This window comes from Gorilla gorilla, chromosome 3, assembly GCF_029281585.2.
Source record: "Gorilla gorilla gorilla isolate KB3781 chromosome 3, NHGRI_mGorGor1-v2.1_pri, whole genome shotgun sequence".
Taxonomy (NCBI): domain Eukaryota; kingdom Metazoa; phylum Chordata; class Mammalia; order Primates; family Hominidae; genus Gorilla; species Gorilla gorilla.
This window is the reverse complement of record NC_073227.2, coordinates 203,004,085-203,023,497: the sequence shown is the minus strand read 5'-3', so window position 1 is coordinate 203,023,497 and position 19,413 is coordinate 203,004,085. Positions and strand designations below refer to the sequence as shown.

The window sequence follows — 19,413 nt, the reverse complement described above, 5'->3', positions numbered from 1 at the left end:
GGGAAGGTGCAAGGAGCCACAAGGACTTTTACTGACAATCACCTAAAGGGAGAAGCTCTTTCTCTCTCTCTCTCTCCCCTGTGATTATCTGAGCCCCTGGTCTTCATCAACTCTGACTTGTTTCATGGGCATCTCAGGTGCTAGTGAAAAACCAATAAATGAGTTCAAGTAAACATGCTTTCTGTCTTGGAGAAAAACTTCTGTCTATTTTTGAGAGAGTTTCCTTCTGGCAGAGATCTAATATAAATGGGATTGAGGTTGCTTTCAAGGCATTTATATATTTCTCCTATAATACAAAAGAGAACATGATTAACTTTTCTCCTCAATAAGTCGAAAACCAAGGCAACAAGTTCAATTGAAATTTGGGAAAACATTAATGACATTTAAAGCCTTTTCAAAAAGTTTCTTTATTGGTATGTGATGGGTATAGTATTATAAAGTTCATACAAGTTCCTATGCTGAATGATGTATGGAATTTATAAAGTACCAGTTGTTGAACCAATCAACTCGATCTCACTTTTTCCTTTCTTCATTTTAGAAATACCTTAGGTCTCTCATGTAGAATAAAATCCACCTAAATAGTCTTAGAAAAAAGGCTATTTTTCTCTTTTTATGTGTTGCTTATCTCTGAATTTTTAACAAGTCTAAATATATGTGCCAACATTCTTGAAAAGAACTCAATGCACTTTAGAGATACACATCTGCATTCTCTAAGTGCACAAGTCGCTCCTCAAGTACTTGCCAGTGTGATTATATATATTTTTTTCAGAACAACTATGTAGCAAAAGTAGTAGTTGATGGAAGCTATAATTTACTAAGTGGTACCATATTGGTCTGAAAGAGTCATTATAGCTTCTAAAAGAAACACCCTTCACAAGGAAATTTTGGTTTCTTATGTTGTTTGGTTAGTTACCGAACAGTAACCGTGTGATATACCACTTTCAAGTGGAGGCAGGTTCCATTTAATAAACAGAAAAACTGAAGCCCAGAGAAATGCACTCACATTCAGCGTTTATGCATAGATAGAGAGCAAGGAACAGAGACCACTTCTTTTTATGCCAAGACAAATGAGAATTTCGAAAGACCACCCACATTTGCTAACTATGTTATTTTGTTTCTTCGATGTGCAGCCAATTTTGTAGAGTTTTTTTTATATTGAAAAACACCAAGACCCATTAAGCTAGAGAAAATATTTTATATTTGAACTACCTAATGCTGAACTGGTTGACCGCAAACAGGTTATATAACAGGATGAAAGTGAGACACTTTAGATAGGGATTTGAATACAAATACCTTGGTGGGTGGTGGTGGTGAAGGTAGTTTTGAAGCTTTAGAACAAATAAGATTTTCTGGTTTGTTCTGTTCCGTGAATTATTTAAAAAAAAAAAAAAAAAGGAAAGAAAACTGCCTTTCTCTGCTTCGGCCAGGGCTTTAATTCTTCAAAACATTCCTGAGATTGCTCTTTTCAACTTTCATGTTCAAAAGTATTATTTTAGACTTTCTTATTATATAATCAGCCACCGCTCAACTTATTCTCCCTAATCAACTTAAGATAATAGTCTTCTTTCTGGACTTAACAGATAGTTCTAACAAAGCCTAACATCGCTGACTTCTCTAATTCGGCAAATGTAAACCTTCATTTTTCCCAAATTGTAGACTCCTGTTTTCTTAGATGAAGCAAGAAATATTTTAGAGTCTCAAAATACATTGTTTCTTATGTATTTATTTTAATGCCTATATTTGTACTGGTTTAAACATTTTAAGGGTGGCCCTTGACCAACCATGCATTGGTACCTGGATATTGTGGGTTCATAATAAATAATCAATTGAAGCAAATATCTCTGACAGCAATATCACCTGAAAGCAAGACGAAATGCTTGCAAGGGATAAGTAAAGACCACCCTATAAATATCAGACGCAGTCACATCTAGGCGAATACTCCCCTGGAAAGTGCTTTTCCTGCTTGAGAATGGTTTCCTTTCAAAGGACAGGTTCTCAATTCTTCGGGAGAACCGATTCTTGGCTAGAGAAGGGCTGTGGTGATCAAGGAGGTCCCGGTGGTATAATTTTAGCTTTTGCAGAATTTTCCATTGCTTATTTTCAGCACTACTGCTATTTCATCATTTCAATGATTGCTCCCCCAACACTGACTGACGATTTTATTGGATGCAGAAAGGGCTGAGTTGGATTATATTTCACTGAACAGCTACACAGTCTGAGTAAAAGCAGTCTTTGGAAATGAAATAATCCCGTCTAATTGACTACAGTGAAAAAGAAACAATAAAACCAGTTGATATGACGTAGAAAATCCAGCGCTAGAATGTAGACTAAATTTTCACCAAATTAAAATCTCTGAAGTCTATTGATAATTTTCATCAAATGGATTAAAATAACTATGGATTAAAATTTTCGCAGGTTTGGAAGGTATGGAGTTTCTTATTATTTTATATTTAACATAAAGGTTAAACTCATTAAATACTTAATAAGCATAAAGTTTCTAGGAGTTAATGAATTGCTGCTCTTTTCCATAATGAACTTATATCAAAATTGGAGGACCTAGTTTGAGGTTGAAAATGAATTCTCGATATGTCAAATCCTGAATACAGCAATGTTCTAGTCACATTTCCATAATAACAAAACATCTTCATTAGATTTTGTTGCGAATGAAACTTATGGATGGGCTGTATTTTGAAAAGTGATATAGGCCATTTTAATATTGAAGAATCCTGGAGGTCTTCCCCTTCATTTTATGTCTGATGTGTTGGATGACATTTGGTAGCTCATGCCACGTTGTCACTTGTAGATGCAGATAATATAAACTCATATTTTTTCAGGAATGTTATGACACTAACTTTATTCCACGGAAGCACTGTATTCTCATTGCTTCACAAGTTTTGTATACACATAACATTCTTCCTCATCCCTACGAAGTCAACTAAATTGTCGATGGCAAAGCAGGCTGTCCTGCAACTTCCAAGAAATTGATGGTAAAAATGTGTCGGGACAGGCAGTACCTTAGGCCAGTCTCAGAACTTTGCCTGTGTGTCCTGGTTTCTTTGCACCACCTACTTATTGAACATTACAGGACAACTTGCCACTCTCTGGAGCACCTGCCTGGTGTTTAAGTCCTGACTTTTTCTTTTCACACTCCTGTCATCATTCACAAAGTCTCTTTTTAGTAGAAGAGAAATATGGAGCAGTAAATGAAATCAAGCATATCCTGTAACAGAAGGATGAGAGACAAGGTTGCTGGTGCCAGGAAAATCTGGCAATTGTGACAGGGGCTGAAAATCTGGAATGAAAGGGAAGGACTCAGGAAATCAAAACCAAGTCCTCAGAAACCAGAATAGCGACTAGCACTCAACCACCAGCCAAGAGCTCTGCTAGCTGCTTTACATGTAGTATTTCCAATTCTTCCAGGAGTGAATGATGTTTTATTTTGACCATTTTACATCTGAAAAAACTGGAGTTCAGAGAGGTTAAATGTCTTGCCTCAGCTCACAGAACTAATAATTGTTGGAGCTGGGAATTTGACCAGGGCAGTCTGATAAAATGCCTATATTCAAAGTAGTATGTTATCCTGCTTTAGGATACCTCTAGGGGACCCAAGCCTTTGTCATAATAAGGAAGGAAAACATACAGTTATTGGAACTAGGGTGGGAAGTTCTAACAGGAATGGGTTAATGATGATTTATTTAATGGCTGGTGAGGTTTGAGCTTTTCTGCTGAGGTCATGTGGAGAAATTGGTCTCAACATCTAGGGTGGGGTTGTGTTGGCAGGGCTGAATTAAGTAGTCCCCCAGAACCTCTGCAATTGAGGAATTACTCATTAGGGAACCAGACAGCTAATTGCATGCCATAAATTGTAGAAAGACAGCACAGGCAGCTCAGTTAGGCTATTTGGGTACTGTTTGGTCTTGATACCTGGCTAGGGTACGGGGGAAACAATGTCTTTCTCTTAGGACATCTCAGAGTAAAAGATGGGTTTAGGTACAGGAGAGAACAAAGCCTAATTGCTCAGCTTTTGGAGCTTCCTTATTTATTCTTTCACGTGATTCAGCGTTGGCCTCTGTAGGTGATGTTCACTAAATACTCCTTGTGGGCATGGTCCCTCTTAGGTTGGCAAAGTCATTACCAGTAGAGAACAAATCACGCTCAATTAACACATGGATCAGTAGGCAGTCATCAGCTAATACAAAATTTGGATTCTGTGCATGATTTTAAAAAGGGTCATAAATTTGGAAATGACCATGAACCTCATCAGATGTTCATGAGAAAAGAAAACTCATTATATCTCACAAGTCACCAGCGATTAAAAGCATGTTAGTGGCAGACAGCAATATCGCACACAGAACTGTTGTGCAAACAAGTTGTCTCTTTTTTTGGCTACCAATTCCTTTAACTATAAGAATCTAGAAGAATCTTTTTGTCCTGATTAGAATGTGAAATCTTATATAACTTTTCAATTAAAAGACAAAGCAGAGTAAATAAATCTAATTGTTTGAATAAGATTATAAATCCTGTTCCTGCGGCAATAAAGGAAGTTTGGCTTAATCCTTTTTTGTGCACTTGAAAGTAACATAGATCTTTTTTATTAATTAGTCTTAAATCGCTGTGGAAGAGGTGAGTGTTATTGTCTCCATTTTACAGATCAGCAAACTGAGGAACATAGAGCTGACGATGTACATTGCATCACATAATCTGTCACCACAGCTTGTCCTGAAATTCCCAGCAATGCACCTTCAGCCTGTGGATTATCTCAGCGACACACTCTATCAGTCACTGACTTTACTCTTTACTACCATGTTTTTGGCAAAAATGCATCAATTCAGTTTCCCTCCTGCCTGGTGTTTTGATCGGGCCTTTCATGAAATGCAATAGATCTTTAACAGAGAGCCACACAACTAGGCATCTGTGTTCCTCTTGGGAGAATATGAGGCCAATATGATCTCATGATATTAAATAGGAACCTTCCTCTCGACAGCACTTTGGGAACATTGAATAAGTACATGTATGTACATACTCGCCCACCTCATTTAGGTGGTCCATGTTTTTCTTCTCCATTGAAAGGTATCACACGTGCGCAGGCAGCCTCAGGCTTACGTACTGAGGACCGAATTACAAAAATAACCCATCAAGATAAAATGGCCACTGTCATCTTTGCTGGGCTTGACACCAATAAAACCAACTATTTACGAATCAACTAGAGATGTTAGAAAATCCATGATGTCTGAAGTGGAATAAGCGAAACAAACCTGAAAAGTAGAATATGGCTGATGTGCATAGTAAGCGTGACTCATCTCTAAGGTTGTCTTCTGCCTCTCTACAAAATCTGTAGACAGCCGAGCCCTAAAACTTTTACTTCACTATTGCAAGGGTTAAAATTGCATTAAATGATGATTTCTTTGCATCAAAGCTTACTGGTTGCACAGGAGGCTTAGGAAGACCATCAGTCATTCATTCATTGTGTGTTGCCCCATTATAATCCACTCCTCAGAAGAGTCAGTCCAGACCAGCTGCTTCCCAGAGAGTCTCCTTTCTCAGTCAATCCCACTACCATTGATCCAGTTTCTTAGACCTCGAACACAGTGGCCACCCTTGTTCCCGTGTCCAGTACATCTTCAAGTTCTGCTGATTGTGATTTCTTTGTCTCCAAAATACACCCAAATCAGAGCACTTAAGTGCTGCTGGAATAATCTTGATCCAAGCCACAGTTGTCTCAGCTTAACTCTTTTATCACCTTCTAAACTGTGTCCCTGCAGTGCATTCTCCACTCACCTGACAGAATGATGGGAAAAAAGGAAATCAAATCAAGTCGGCACCTCTTCCCTAAAAGTGCTCCCCTGGCAACCAGTGCTCCTCTCTCTGGTTCCTGGTTCTCTCTATGTTCCCCCTTTCACTCTCTGCTTCAGCTGTCCTGGCATTCTTTTTGTTTCCTAAAACTGCTAGGCTCCCTGGGCTCTCAGAGTCCTTGTGCTTGATGTTTTCAGCTTGTAAGCGCTCCTCCTGGGTCTCAGCATGGCTGTCCATCATCCATTCCTGCTCACAGCCATCTGCTCCAGAGGTTTCCCGAACTCTCCTGGCTAAAGCTGTCCCCTTCTGTACTGTCTCTGCCCCCTCCAGCCACTTCATCCTTCACTGTCTGCACAGCTTGGACGGCTGTCCACTTTTGTGTTTCTGTGCTTGTCTTTCCTCCCCCAGGAGAAGGTAAGCTTGAAGGTAATTTTTTTTTTTTTTTTTTTTAACTGTAGTGACCCTGGTTTCTCTAGTAGAAGTTGGACTATCCTAGGTGCTTGATCAATAGCGGTCAAGGCCAACCACCATTCCAATGCTTTCCTCTTAACACTCATCCACCATCATCTTCTCTGGGTTACTGAGTTTGCCTGAGGAGGAAGGGAGCCTATTTTAGAGTCTGGAGCTCTTGAGGGAGGAAGGAAAGGGCTGCTAGTGAGGTGTCACTGTGGGAATCACTGTCTTGGTCTCCTGAGTGAGACATCTGGGACCTGTGAAAAGAGGTGGCAGCTTTCTCTTATAAATCTTACTTATTTTGAAATCTGGGCCACATCTGAGTTAAAGATGAAGGATCTGGTTTTGGATCCTGAAATAGATGACTATTTCATCATCTACAAAGTGGATCTAATTATGGTATCTGTCTCATAGGATTATAAGTAGGTATAAAATACTGAACACAGAAGCTAATCTATAGCAAGTACTCAATTTTAAAATAACTTACACACACATATATGGGCCCCACACAAATACAGATGATTGTTTTTGAATTCAATTATATTTGTGGTTAATTAAGCTTAGGACAACCATTTAACATAATTTCTTTGGGAAATTATATACCTAAACAACCAACTCCCATGTAAATGCCTTTTGCAATACAACCTGATTGCCATTTGAGAGTTACTTGTAATGAAAAATATTTGTGCTTCCATTTTGTGAATAAGCTGCTTTCACATACACATTTTCCCACAGTTCTATTTTTCCAGCACTCACCCCATTGTTATTGAACAATTGACTTAGAGTGTATGTTCACTGTACAAATGGGACAAAGGCAGATGTAATTCACTGTATTGTTTCTTTTTTTCTTTCTTTTTTTTTTTTTTTGTTTGAGACAGAGTCTCCCTCTGTCACCCAGGCTGGAGTGCAGTGGTGCGATCTTAGCTCACTGCAACCTCCGCCCCCCGGGTTCAAGCCATTCTCCTGCCTCAGCCTCCCAAGTAGCTGGGATTACAGGTGAACACCATAATGCCCAGCTAATTTTTTGTACTTTTAGTAGAGACAGGGTTTCACCGTGTTGGCTAGGCTAGTCTCGAACTCCTGACCTCAAGTGATCTACCCGCCTCAGCTTCTCAGAGTGCTGGGATTACAGGCATGAGCCACTGCACCCAGCCTCATTCTACTTTTCTTAGAAACAAGAAACTAAATATAAATAAGTGTAGTTCAATTCCAATGAATCATAATCACTCTGCTTTATAATACAAAGGAGACAAAAGAAATACAGAAGAAATTGTTATATTCAAATTGTATCTGAAAGGCTTATGTGATAGGCTGTGAAGGACAATTACATTCTAATTTATTCTACTTTTTGTTATTTACTCTGTTTTTCGTTAGCTAAACATTCTTGCTCATGAAAGCTGCTTTAATCTTGGAGACTAACAGTTAAAAAGGATGAATCATGCAATTGAGTTTTTGCTTCTTTCAATTTTGTTGATTTTTTAATGATTTCTTTTAGTTACATGAAAATGTTCAGTTTATAGATTTTATCAGTACAACTATTGGCTGCCTGAAGGAAACAATTCAAGCCTTAAAGAGTACAAATTGAGTTTACAAAAAAAAAAAAAAACCCACAAAAAACAAAAACACCAACAAACAACAAAAGACAAAGTAAAAGAAAACAAAACAACAGAAGCTGATATTTCAGGAAGCCACTCAACTATTCTGTAAAACTACCCAGTGAGTATGTCTTTTTACTGACAGACAGGCATGTTGAGAATAAAATATGTATAACAGATTACTTATTTAAAACAATGACGTATTTTAAGACATCCTTATTGTATCTCCATCCTATTCAAAGGCATCTGAATGATTTGATTTTTTACTCCCTTAACTACCCCCTACCCCACCCCAATTTGAATTATTTATATACGAAGTTTCCCAAAAGATACTAACTTGAACCAACCTGATAATTGTTTTATTGCTTATTGTAAAACAATGCACTTCAAAACATATAATGTTTTCAGATTTTAAATCAATCCTATGATTTCATTACAACTTTACAATTGTGAAATTACGTGGTTTTTCACAGTTTCACAAATATAGTGAACATTGAAAAGTAAGCTGAGAAAATCATTGTATGAATGTAATGAATATATTTCATGATGTAAAGACATGTATACAAACTTGGAGCTAAATATATTTATCAAATGGAGAGGGAAAGCAAACTCACTCTTAATATTTCCCCTAAGTCTTCTAAGTTTCATCTGGGGATTCTGCAGAATCTTCTCAATTACTTATTTTAAAAAATTAAAAATTCTGTCTCCAGAGAACCAACAGGCAGCATTCTTAATTCTATGTCTTGCTCTTTGCATATATATATATATAATTATTTTTCTTTATAGGAGTTCAGTGTGAGAAAATTGTACAGATAAGGTAAATGATAATAATTAATAAAATTATTTTAATGCATCAGCTTTAACAAAATGTCTTTAAAGTTTGAGGCATAGGACATGGTTGGGTATGGGAAAGAAAAGCATTTTTTATTTTGTATGCCTCCCGGCTTAAATGCAAAGCACTGGCATAGATTCATGGTAATTCTTATGAATGCTTTGAGGAGTCACAAATGACTGTGTTTCTGAAACCAGTTCATTAGTTTATCTAATTTATTATGTCCATACAAAAATGCCTCGCCACAGCAGACACAGCGAAGCTGTTCTTTAGCTACTAATTAATTATATAGAAGTTGCTCACGATTACTACAACAGCAATATAGTTTTTATGTTTGATAAGCGATATCATCTAATATTTCAAAGAATGATGCTTTTTAAGTGGGTAAGTCCAGCTTTTCACAAAGTATACTGACCCTTTAATAGGAACATAATGAGTGAAGTTAGCATCTGTACCTCTGAAATAAAAACTTAACATCAACATGCCTATTAACAAAATGAGAAAAAAACTAATTAAAGCAAATTAGCCTAATGTGTGCATGCTGGATAAGACAGATTACTTCTAAAAATCCGAGAAGATAATCGTACCCATATGGGATATGTTTTTGGCATTTTTCATATAAATTGGACAGTTTTAGAGGACAAATATGGTACAAAAGTCCTTACAGGCAATTATGTCTTTACAATGCTGGTGTCTGACATCATAAAAGTATAATTTTAATTGCTATTAATTGCATTAAGTCTACTCTTATTGAATACTTAATGCCATCTCTGACAGTAGTACTAATTTATAGACTTTAATGAAGCTTCATGGTAGAAGTATGGAATTGTAGAGCCACTTAAACTATATTTTAAATAGTACATTTTATCTGTCAAGAAGTTCTGGGTATAAAGGCATTTCATTGGATATTTTTGTTTTTAAAAAACAGGTTTGCATTTCTCCCATTATTTTTGTGTAATAAAGTGATGTTGTCAATTTTTTTGTATGATAACTTTTGAAAAATGCTTCTAGTCATGATTACCGCACATTTGAAACTGCCATTGCCTCCCCATTTGTCATGGATCAAAATATACCTGAGAAAAAATAAAATTGTTAACTTGCAAAATTTGTTGCCATAATTCCTGTCTTTTTCAGGAGAAAGTCATTTATAACATGTAAAATGTAAAGAGATACAGAGTAAATAATAAATATCATAAAAGAGGAGACTTCCAATGAAACAACAAGATAAATAGCTCTATCAACATTGCATCTATCAGTTGGCATTCATAGTAATTCTTCTAGTGCCACTAGTTATGGAGGTCTCTGCTGTTAGTGTGATTTGCATTATTAAATTATGAGAAATTCATTCATCTCCATCAGTGCTAGTTTCAATATTTGTGAATTAGTAATCTGCCTGGTTGCACTAATGAGAGAACGCATCCATTATTGCTTTTTCAATTTGTTTTCATGTTCATTTACTAAAAACATGCTGTTTGAAAGGGTAAAGACACCATACAGGAGATAAATTGAGTGCAAGAGAAATCTTTGCTCTCAGATACCGAGACTTTTGGTAAATTCTAGCCTGTTATTTCTGTTCAAAAAGGCATGCTTAATAAAGTGAAGAAGCACAAATGTCAGGTAAAATATGCCATGTACTTTTATATGCCCTATCGATTTTTCCTGTAATTAAAGTGATGAACACACACTGTTTGGTAATAATGAAGCCAGATCTCCATTTGAGAATTTTTTAAAGGTTTAGCAGTCAGTTTCAGCCTGTTGCCTTTTGGTAAAATATCTTTGCTCAGATTTCCCTAGGGACATATAAGTACAAGGCAGGATTGTGAGTAGTAAATCTAAGGATTTTTAGAAGTCTACAAAAGTTAATTTCCTTAGGTTCAGCTTCCACTGCCTATAAAAATAGGGGTGGGGTTGAAATCTCTGGAACTGGACTCCTCTCTTTCCACTGCAGTATCATGGCTGGCTACAGAGGTAACCCCTTCAATGCTGCATGGCCCATTTTCATCCTCAGCCTAACTTTGAAGGTTATTTTAGTTTTCAATCTCTTTATTCACTCTTTCATGCTGAGAATGTCAACCAATTAGTGCTACTTTAGGTAATGCTTTTCATGAGGCTGACACTGGTCCACAAGGAATTAGACTGAGACCACCAACCCATTTCACACGGGCCAGTGAGTAGCCACTGGACGATGACAACTTTTGATCACAACCTGCATTTGGGTTCAAATCAATTACTTAACAGCGACAGGTTCCATACCACCCGATTAAGCCTGTGTGTCATTCAGGCACCCAGATTAATTAAAACAACAACGAGGCGGAAACCTTTTACATAACTTATTTCCACTGCTCTGCCCACCATGATCACTGACATGGAAAAGGCAAGCTAGTGCGAATCCATATTGAACCCGAGCGCTAACACTGGCTTCATCAATTTTTGCTGCTGTCTGCTAGTAGAAGAGGAAAAGGATCAATCTAAACCAAAAAACAGAACAGGAAATATCTTCTCAATTTTTTTCATTTATAAGAGGTTGAACTTTAGGGGAGCATTTTTTCTTCTTAAGTGAAAACATATGTTGTTGAGTAGTTCATTTAATTTTTTTCTAATTTTGCTTTAAAATTGTTTCCTATTTATGAAAGTAATTCATGCTTAATGTAGCATTTCAGAAGATATAGGAAAGGCTAGCCCAAATACTTCTAATCCTCCCCTACAGATAACAAATAATTGTTAAAATTTGCTGAATATCCTTTTAGTTTTTTCCTAAATTTATGTGTGCTTTGACCACATGGAATCATCACCTTGATTATTTTTTGTTATTTGCTTGCACCCCTTAGTAAGTATTCTGTGAATCTGTTTCCTATCAGTGATGCTATTGAATGACACAGGTATTTTGTCTTTCTTTCTCCTTTCAAATTGTCTGCTTGGCATTCTAAATTAGGAGTTCCAGGATTTAATATTAGTGTTGATTATTATTAGTTAGTAATTTTCAGGCTCCTTTAGTTGTGAGTGTCATGGAGTAGGCTGTTGGTGGCTTCTAGTAGCAGCAGCCATCCATTGATACAACCTCCTCGGCATGCCGCTTATTACTACACAACATTCACCCAAAGGGAAAAGCCAGCTTAGTGGGACTTTATACATAATTCTTCCCTGTGGGTTTAGAGGGGCTCCATATCACTCCCATAGAATTGGGTACCTGGACAGTAGGATGCTAGTTATTATTTTCAGGCTGAAAGTCACAGCGTTCTGGTTTCTGTAAATCTAGTGGCTAGAATATGGCACTTATCTATTAGGTCTGATTGAGGACACTGGATTGCTAGTCAAGGACTTAAAAAAATAACTTTATTGAGGACAACTCAGGATGAGGTGCAAATTCTAAGAATTATGTATCAAATCGTATGCACGTAGTTTATCCATGGTCACTCTGAGCTTGCTTACTTCAGAAGAAGAGACATTTCCAGCAACATTTTTCTTGCTTTGCTTGTTTTATGGCTGTATTTCCAAGAATACTTATATGTCTTCTTTAATTATAATGTGATTAGGCTAGATGAAGCTTAAATAGCATAGTTTAAAGTACCTTTAATAGAATATCTACTTTTATAGAGGAAATATGTACAAGCTTAAAAGAACCTTCCTTTTCGTAGCTGGTTAGTACTATATATTGTACTAAATGAGATATTTACATGTGTAATCAGTAGAGCTTAGCCCTGATTAGACTCTGAAAATATAGATAATTTGGTAACAAATCATTTATATATGTACAATAATGCTATATAAGACCTAGCCTGGTTTCAGCAAGTGCATCATCCTTTTTGAAACTAGAGAAACTGCATTTCTTATAAACATATTTAACGATGTAGTACACTATATCTAATTAAGACCTACCTACTCTTTAATTATTCCAGTCACTTATAGGTTGAATTTTCAGATGTAAGCATTAAAAAACAGGTCTTAGTGGGACAGGTCTATTCATTTGGAACATTTTGGCCAGTTAATACGAATAGCTGCATCCAAGTCGATTGGTAATCACTAATGATCAGAACAGTTAACATAAACTGATGGATGATGGTGTAGTCCTTTCATTTTATGTGCATAGACAGCCAGTTTGGCTCAACATTAATCTTTTTACATCAACAATCCTATAAAACGTGTCAGGAATAGTGAAAAGAAAGAAAACTGATTAAACGGAGATGTTGTAAGTGGACTGGGATATGAGAATCAACCTTTTGAAAATTGTTAATTTAAGTACTTTTACAGATATGTTAAAGAAAATTTCTAAAGATTTTTTTTTTAGCAGTTTGTAAACTAGTCTTTAGGGTACTATATTCTGTTCTTGCTACCTCACTCTTTATCCTTAGGTGAAAAGACATGCCTTTTTGCCAGCAGCTGAAGCCAGCTCTCCTTTAAACACAGCTTCCATGACAACACCATCCCCACCCTGCTTCCATCCCTCTTTGTGCCTCAGGACACAGAGCTGCTCCTTGTTTTTCTAGTGTCTGTCCTTGTGAGTTTCTGGACAGTTGCTTTTCCTGGAAATTATCCTCCTTTATGCAGGGCCCCTACCTCCTGTTCCCCTGGTCTACTTCACTCTTGGCTCCTGGAGACCACGTACATATTTGAATCAAGTCAACATAGTAATTAAAACACCACTGGTCTGCAATAAATATTCATTAAGTTAATAAACAAATACAAGATATTTGGGGGTCTTAAGGCCAAGGTCTACTGCAGTAGAATTAAGAAGCTTATAAAAGAGGGTAAGGCAAAGATGTCTTAACTACTAAGTGGGGTCGTGGGGCAATGGACAAGAAACACCCTCAAATTAGAAGACTCTTGATGTGCATTGTCCCAGGATACTGATATGTTTTGAGCAGGGAGAGGTGTCTCTGGCACTTCAATTCAGTACTGATAAACTTGTCCAAAGTCCCTCAAGAGAAGGTGCTGAAAAAAAAAATAAGAGCAGGCCCCTTTTTGGGTATCTACTAAATAATCATACCCATGAAAATAAGAGCAAAGACAGGTGACCTTGGGCAAATTACTTAACATACCTGTATCTCAGTTCCTTCATTTATAAACTGGGATTCATTATGATGCCACTTTGGAAGGAGACTGTGAAATTTAAGTGAATAATTTCAAGTAAAATACTTAGAAGAGTACCTGGTACCTAGTCTGCATTCAACTAATATTAGGTAATATTATTATGCTATCATCATCATCATCATCTTCCACAAGAAGAGTGGTGACAATAGAAACAACAGCTGTGTTCCTGGCTTTTGGTCACTGGTTTTTGTAGATGGCAGTAGGCAAGGACAGAGGAAGTTTAAGGAGCTGTTGCTGAATTAAAGCCCCAAATGGGCGAATAACCAGAAGTCAGTGGAGGATCTGCAAAAGTGACAGGTAAGGGGTTGTTACGAGAGGTTGATGATTAAAAATGGAAGGATTTAAGATGACATATTATATGTGGAGAGAACTAGGCTATGATAATGATGGCACAGCAGGAAATGTGATACAGGCAAAATAAAATCAAGTGAAAGGAATTAGGGAACATTAGGAAGTTCAAGAAGTAAAAAGATACGATAGTGAAGGAAGGTGGTAGATGAAATAAGATAGGAAGGCTGCAGAGACATCAGGGGCATGAGGACGAGAGACGAGGGACAGATCCTATTTCTTTTGGAAATTGGGCTGGGAGTTTTAATTTCTTTCGACTCTCATTTTTTAAAAATCCATTTCCTTATTTAACCCCCTACCCAACTTAATTATGAACCTACCCATGTTTCCATTTCTCTCTTGCCCCTTCATCTTTCCTCCAGCTCAGCATTCTCTACTTTGTGCCAACGATGTCATCTCTGTCCCTTCCATGTTTGTTTGTTAATGCCTTACCCCGTGAGCTCAATGTCCTCCTTCTGCCCTTATTACATTTGCTCGAATATTGTCACTCATCCAGAAAGAAAAGATATCTCTCTCTATATGTATATATAATTTTTGTTCAGCACTGAGTCTATTTTTTTGTTCAGTACTGTGACGCTAAAGGGAACTAGAAATGTGTACTTCAGCTATGACATTTTCCTTATGCTGTTGTCTGACAGAAATTTAGAAAAATAACGAAACCAAAAGGTGATTTCTGCTGCAGTTCTGCATTTTAAATGGCAAGCTGAAGGACAACACTCTACGCGTATTGAGAGAGTGGGTTTCTAGTGATTCAGGTTTCAGTTGTAACCTGTGGCCAAATGGATCAAGTGAATAATGGTCAAGGCTGTGTAAAAGGATTGTCATCCAGAGAAACTGGGAAGCCCAATTCCTTTGAATCTGTATCAAACTGAGAAAAAGATTGTTTAGCGCTGCAGTCAGGTGTAGTGCAGGATGAAGAGGGGAAACAGCCTTTTATCTCTCTCAGGGGCTCCGTTGGTTTTCTTCTTATCGGATTCCCTTACACAATTGCAAAGGAAGCTTTGTTCATATTTCCTGATTGCCAGGGGCTTGGGATGATGGAAGGAGCAGGACATTTGGAGTCAGACAGCCTAGATTCAAATTCTGGCTTTGCCACTTAAAAACTCTGTGACCTTGGGTAAGAGGATAGATGAAGAAATGGCCAGAAGAATAGATTGGGATCAGGGATAAAACAGGAAACACTTGAAGGGAACCAGGTTCAGGTCACAGTTTGGTCAGTTTTGTTTTGGGACGGGTTGGTTTTGAAATTCTGTTGAGACTTACTTCAAGGAAGATATATTAGAATTGGAGATACTGATTCAGGAGTCATGGGCATTGTAGAAACTTCGGAAGAAAATAAAACACACCCATTCTCCCATCATTGCTCCAGAAGTACTGTTCATAGTTTGGAGAATTTCTTTATAGCATTTTTTCTCCATTTCCCCACTAAATATTATGCAAATAAACACCTTTTTGTGCCTATAGATGTATATCTATGTCATCATTTAATGGCTGCGTATAATTTCCTATGTTCACTCTTAATCCTCTGAGGATTTTGTAGTTCTAGATATGATCTCTAAGAAAGCATACTGAGGGAGAAGAGAATTCGACCAAGAACAGGAACCTTTACACATAGATGACAGGGGGAGTGAGAGTGGGCTGTTAAGAAGAGTGGGAAGAGGACGTGCTTGGAGCCAGATGAGAACCAACATCCCACAACGCTATAGGTAAGAGCAGTGGAAGTTTAGAAAATATTGAAGGGGGAGTCATGGAGACTGATACCAAGGGCAAACCCCCACCAGACTTGGATATGAGGATGTTCTTAATTATCATGCGGAAACACTAAAGGTTGGGATTGGGAACAAAAGAGCTCCTGAAAATGTTAGCAGTAACAGAGCAGAGCCAGAACACTCGGAAGAGACTGAACATGCTGGAGAAATGGGATCTAGAAGAGGTGAAATGGTGGGAAATGCTGAATGGGGTGGCATCAGGAACACACACAGAAAAGGTGACCCCTGAGAGCAGGGAGAACACTGATCTTCAAGAGAAAAAGGAAGAAGGAGAAATGAATGGAAATGAGTATTTGTGCAGAAGAAGAAACGTGAGGGAAATCTGCTGGTTTTATCTTGTCAGTGCGATAGGAAGTTGAAATAAGAGGCTGGTAGAGATTAGGTGAAAGGGAAGATGTGGGCAGAGCCATCCTGAAAAATGCTTTAGGCAGTTAATAGAAACGGAAACCCTTGGTCGTTCAGCCAACTACAGCCCTAATAGAATGCTGTGAATTTGTAGCCCATTCAATCTGTGGATTTCGACTTTGGCAAGTGGGTCTTGTCAAATATTTGGACAGTGCCAGAACAGTTCTGGATTGAGGCATATAAAAATGTATGAAAGAGGGGAAAAAGGGTGCAGGCAACTAGAGGTAGGTGAAGAAAGAGAAAAGAAACCTTAACTAGAAGTGCCATGACAAAAGTACTGAATTATAGGCTACACTTGCTTTAAAAACAACCACTAAATCATATTCCAAACTTGTAAAACAGATACCTGATGGAGTGCTATTCACATTATACAGGGATTGTTTATGTTAGGGAAAAAACCCCACATTTTGTTGCTTTGAATTGCTCATTGTTTATTTAAAATACAATTTGCTTGACAAAAATTCGATTTGCTAACATTTATGGGGACACATCTATTATCCAAAGTGAGGTTTACTCCCATTGCTCTGTTAATGCAGAAATTAAAACAATGGTGGGCAGGGCACAGATTCAGCACTTAGTATATCATCAGATTCTCTGCTGGCTCTGTGGTTTTTCATGAGACTTTTAAACTCTGATCTATTCCCCTCATTCACAAAACCAAGAGAATAATCTCTGCCTATTTTAGAGATGAGGATTATTTTACCTAGTGATATTTAATGACCTGATATCAGTAAAGCAGTCTCAGCTTCTTGCAGATAAAAAGTATGTGTCCTGAGATTTCTACATTAGTCTATTTTTTTTTTCTCTATGGGAACCTTAGCTGATTTGCTACAATAAAACCTGGGGATGTTTCTAGGGGCCATGTGATGTTCTGGGGACACGGAATTTTAAAATGTGTGTTTTTTTTTCTTTTATGAGTATTACCATGGAAAATGATGCAATTATGTACATTCTTTTTCTCATGAAATTTTTCAAAGCAGCAAAATACATACTTTATGTATGTATCCCTCTGAAAGAGATGAGCTACAATTCAGGTGAAGAGTCAGGACACATAAGACTGAATGAGCATTGCCCATTTTTCTTTTCTTAAAGATTGTATCTGATGTCTTCCCATTAGCAGCTGTCATTATTGGCCAGTGCAGCAATTGTATAATGATCATTCTTTCCCAGTATAATTCGATTTCTCTGTTCTTTGGTTTAAAAGACTTTTCCCTACTTCTCTAGTGAATTGTTTTTTATTTTGATACAGCAGTGTACACATTAGTAGTCAAATGCATTTATTTCAAAGGCACACACACACACACACACACACACACACACACACACACACACACGACTCTTTTAGACAAAAAGCAAGCCATAAAAAGCCGATGAGATTTTGGTATTTCTTTTAAAATTTATGGCTTAGTACATTAATGTCATAGTAACTCCAAATATTGTTACTCTATAATTTACTAGAGATTACTTTGCTTTGGAACATGCTACTCTGCCCCTGTTGGCTTTAGGTTAATGGGCAAATAATATAAGGTTTATAATCCTTTGCAAAAGGTTTTTTTTTTCAAACACACAATGAAACACATATACACACACAATGTGAGTAAATAATACTGAATGCATGATTCAAAGCAGGCTAGAACAACTCACAAGATTTCTACAGAGGAAAAAAGGAAGTCGCTTTTTCTTTCTTCCTGGAAATTTTAAACAATCCATAAAATAGAAAATAGTACTATTTCTGCACTTACTTATTTTACAGTGCTGTCATAGGCACACATTTTCTGTAAATTGCTTTGGATTTCATGGTTAAAAAGACATGCAGATACAATATATGCTCCAATAATTTTGGTGCATACATTTATTTATTTGTATTTGTATTAAATACAACATGTTAGCAATGGGATGAGTCAAAGGGAGAGGATGGTGGCCCAAGGCCTGTCAAGAAGGAAGAGATGCTGCATGACTGTTCTGAGATCAGAGGAAAATGCAAAGAACCAAGGAGGATTAAAGAGACTCCAGGAAGCTTTAGGAGACCCACAGACAAAAAAGGGGAAAGAAAGGGAAGTGGGGGTAGAAGAATGAGTGCAGCAATAGGGAGCATTATTCCATCACTAAGAGGGCAGAATTGCTCTTAAAATACATGCCAAAATTGATACTCATATAGACTAGGATCATCAGAGTGAAAAAATTACTTCTCTTTTCAAAAAGTAGAGATCAAGGAGGCATCCTATCAGGTTTTTAAAACACTGCATTATTTTATTGCACAGATATAGAGTACAAAGATTTGGGATTTTTGAGACGAGTTCAGTATACTAAAACTCAATTCATCTGTGTTCTATTTTTCTGTATGGCTTTTTTTCCCAAGTAGATGTAAAGAATAAACATTATTTTTTCTGAAAAAAAATCGGTCCCAGTGCATATATTCTAATAAATGGAAGTAGATTGCATCGGAAATATGGTTGATGCATAACAGAAAATCATTTAAAAATCATTTCTGCTTGTATTGGTAATTATACTTAATAAACCTTTTGAAAAAGTAAAATGAACTTTGACCTAAATTACTAAGAAACTGTAAGACTTAGCAAGCCTCGGGTTTCTAAGCAAATGAATAAAATATTAATAAACATGATCACATGTTTCTGTTGCTGAGACAGAAGATGTTGATTGTGAATATAACCACTTGAGAGGTGTAAGCAATTATATACTAAGCCTTGTATTTCAGTCATCCTGAGAAAGGGTGCCATTATCTTGGCAGTTTAAAGCTATCTAGAAAGTGTATCCACAAAGTCTGGAATTCTATGTGTTCTCGCTTGTTTGCTGGTATCCCTTCCCTTAGGTCACAAGATTTTTCACGTGAGAGCTCCTTCTCTCTAATATACTGTCTGTGGTGCTGGGCGTGTAACATGCAGAAGGAATTTTAAAGAAATTAATACCTACGCAGGTGCTTCTGTTGACACTTGAGCGGTCCTGAACACACGTGCTGCTGCATTCTGGCTAAGAATAACTTGGAATTGATTCACTTGTGAATGTCTTCCTATTCTTCTTTTCTTTATTAAACAGTATTGCATTCAAGTATTCTGGCACGCAGAGAGGTAAAATACAAACATTTGTACAAATCTACGGAAGGGCTTCTTCC

The 19,413-nt window shown here is 37.2% G+C and overlaps 1 long non-coding RNA gene across 1 annotated transcript in view; it reads right to left on the bottom strand.

The window, feature by feature from the left end:
- Nucleotides 1-19,413, bottom strand: part of LOC134758375 (uncharacterized) — a 1,115,837-nt gene that overhangs the window by 38,879 nt on the left and 1,057,545 nt on the right. The window lies entirely within an intron of this gene.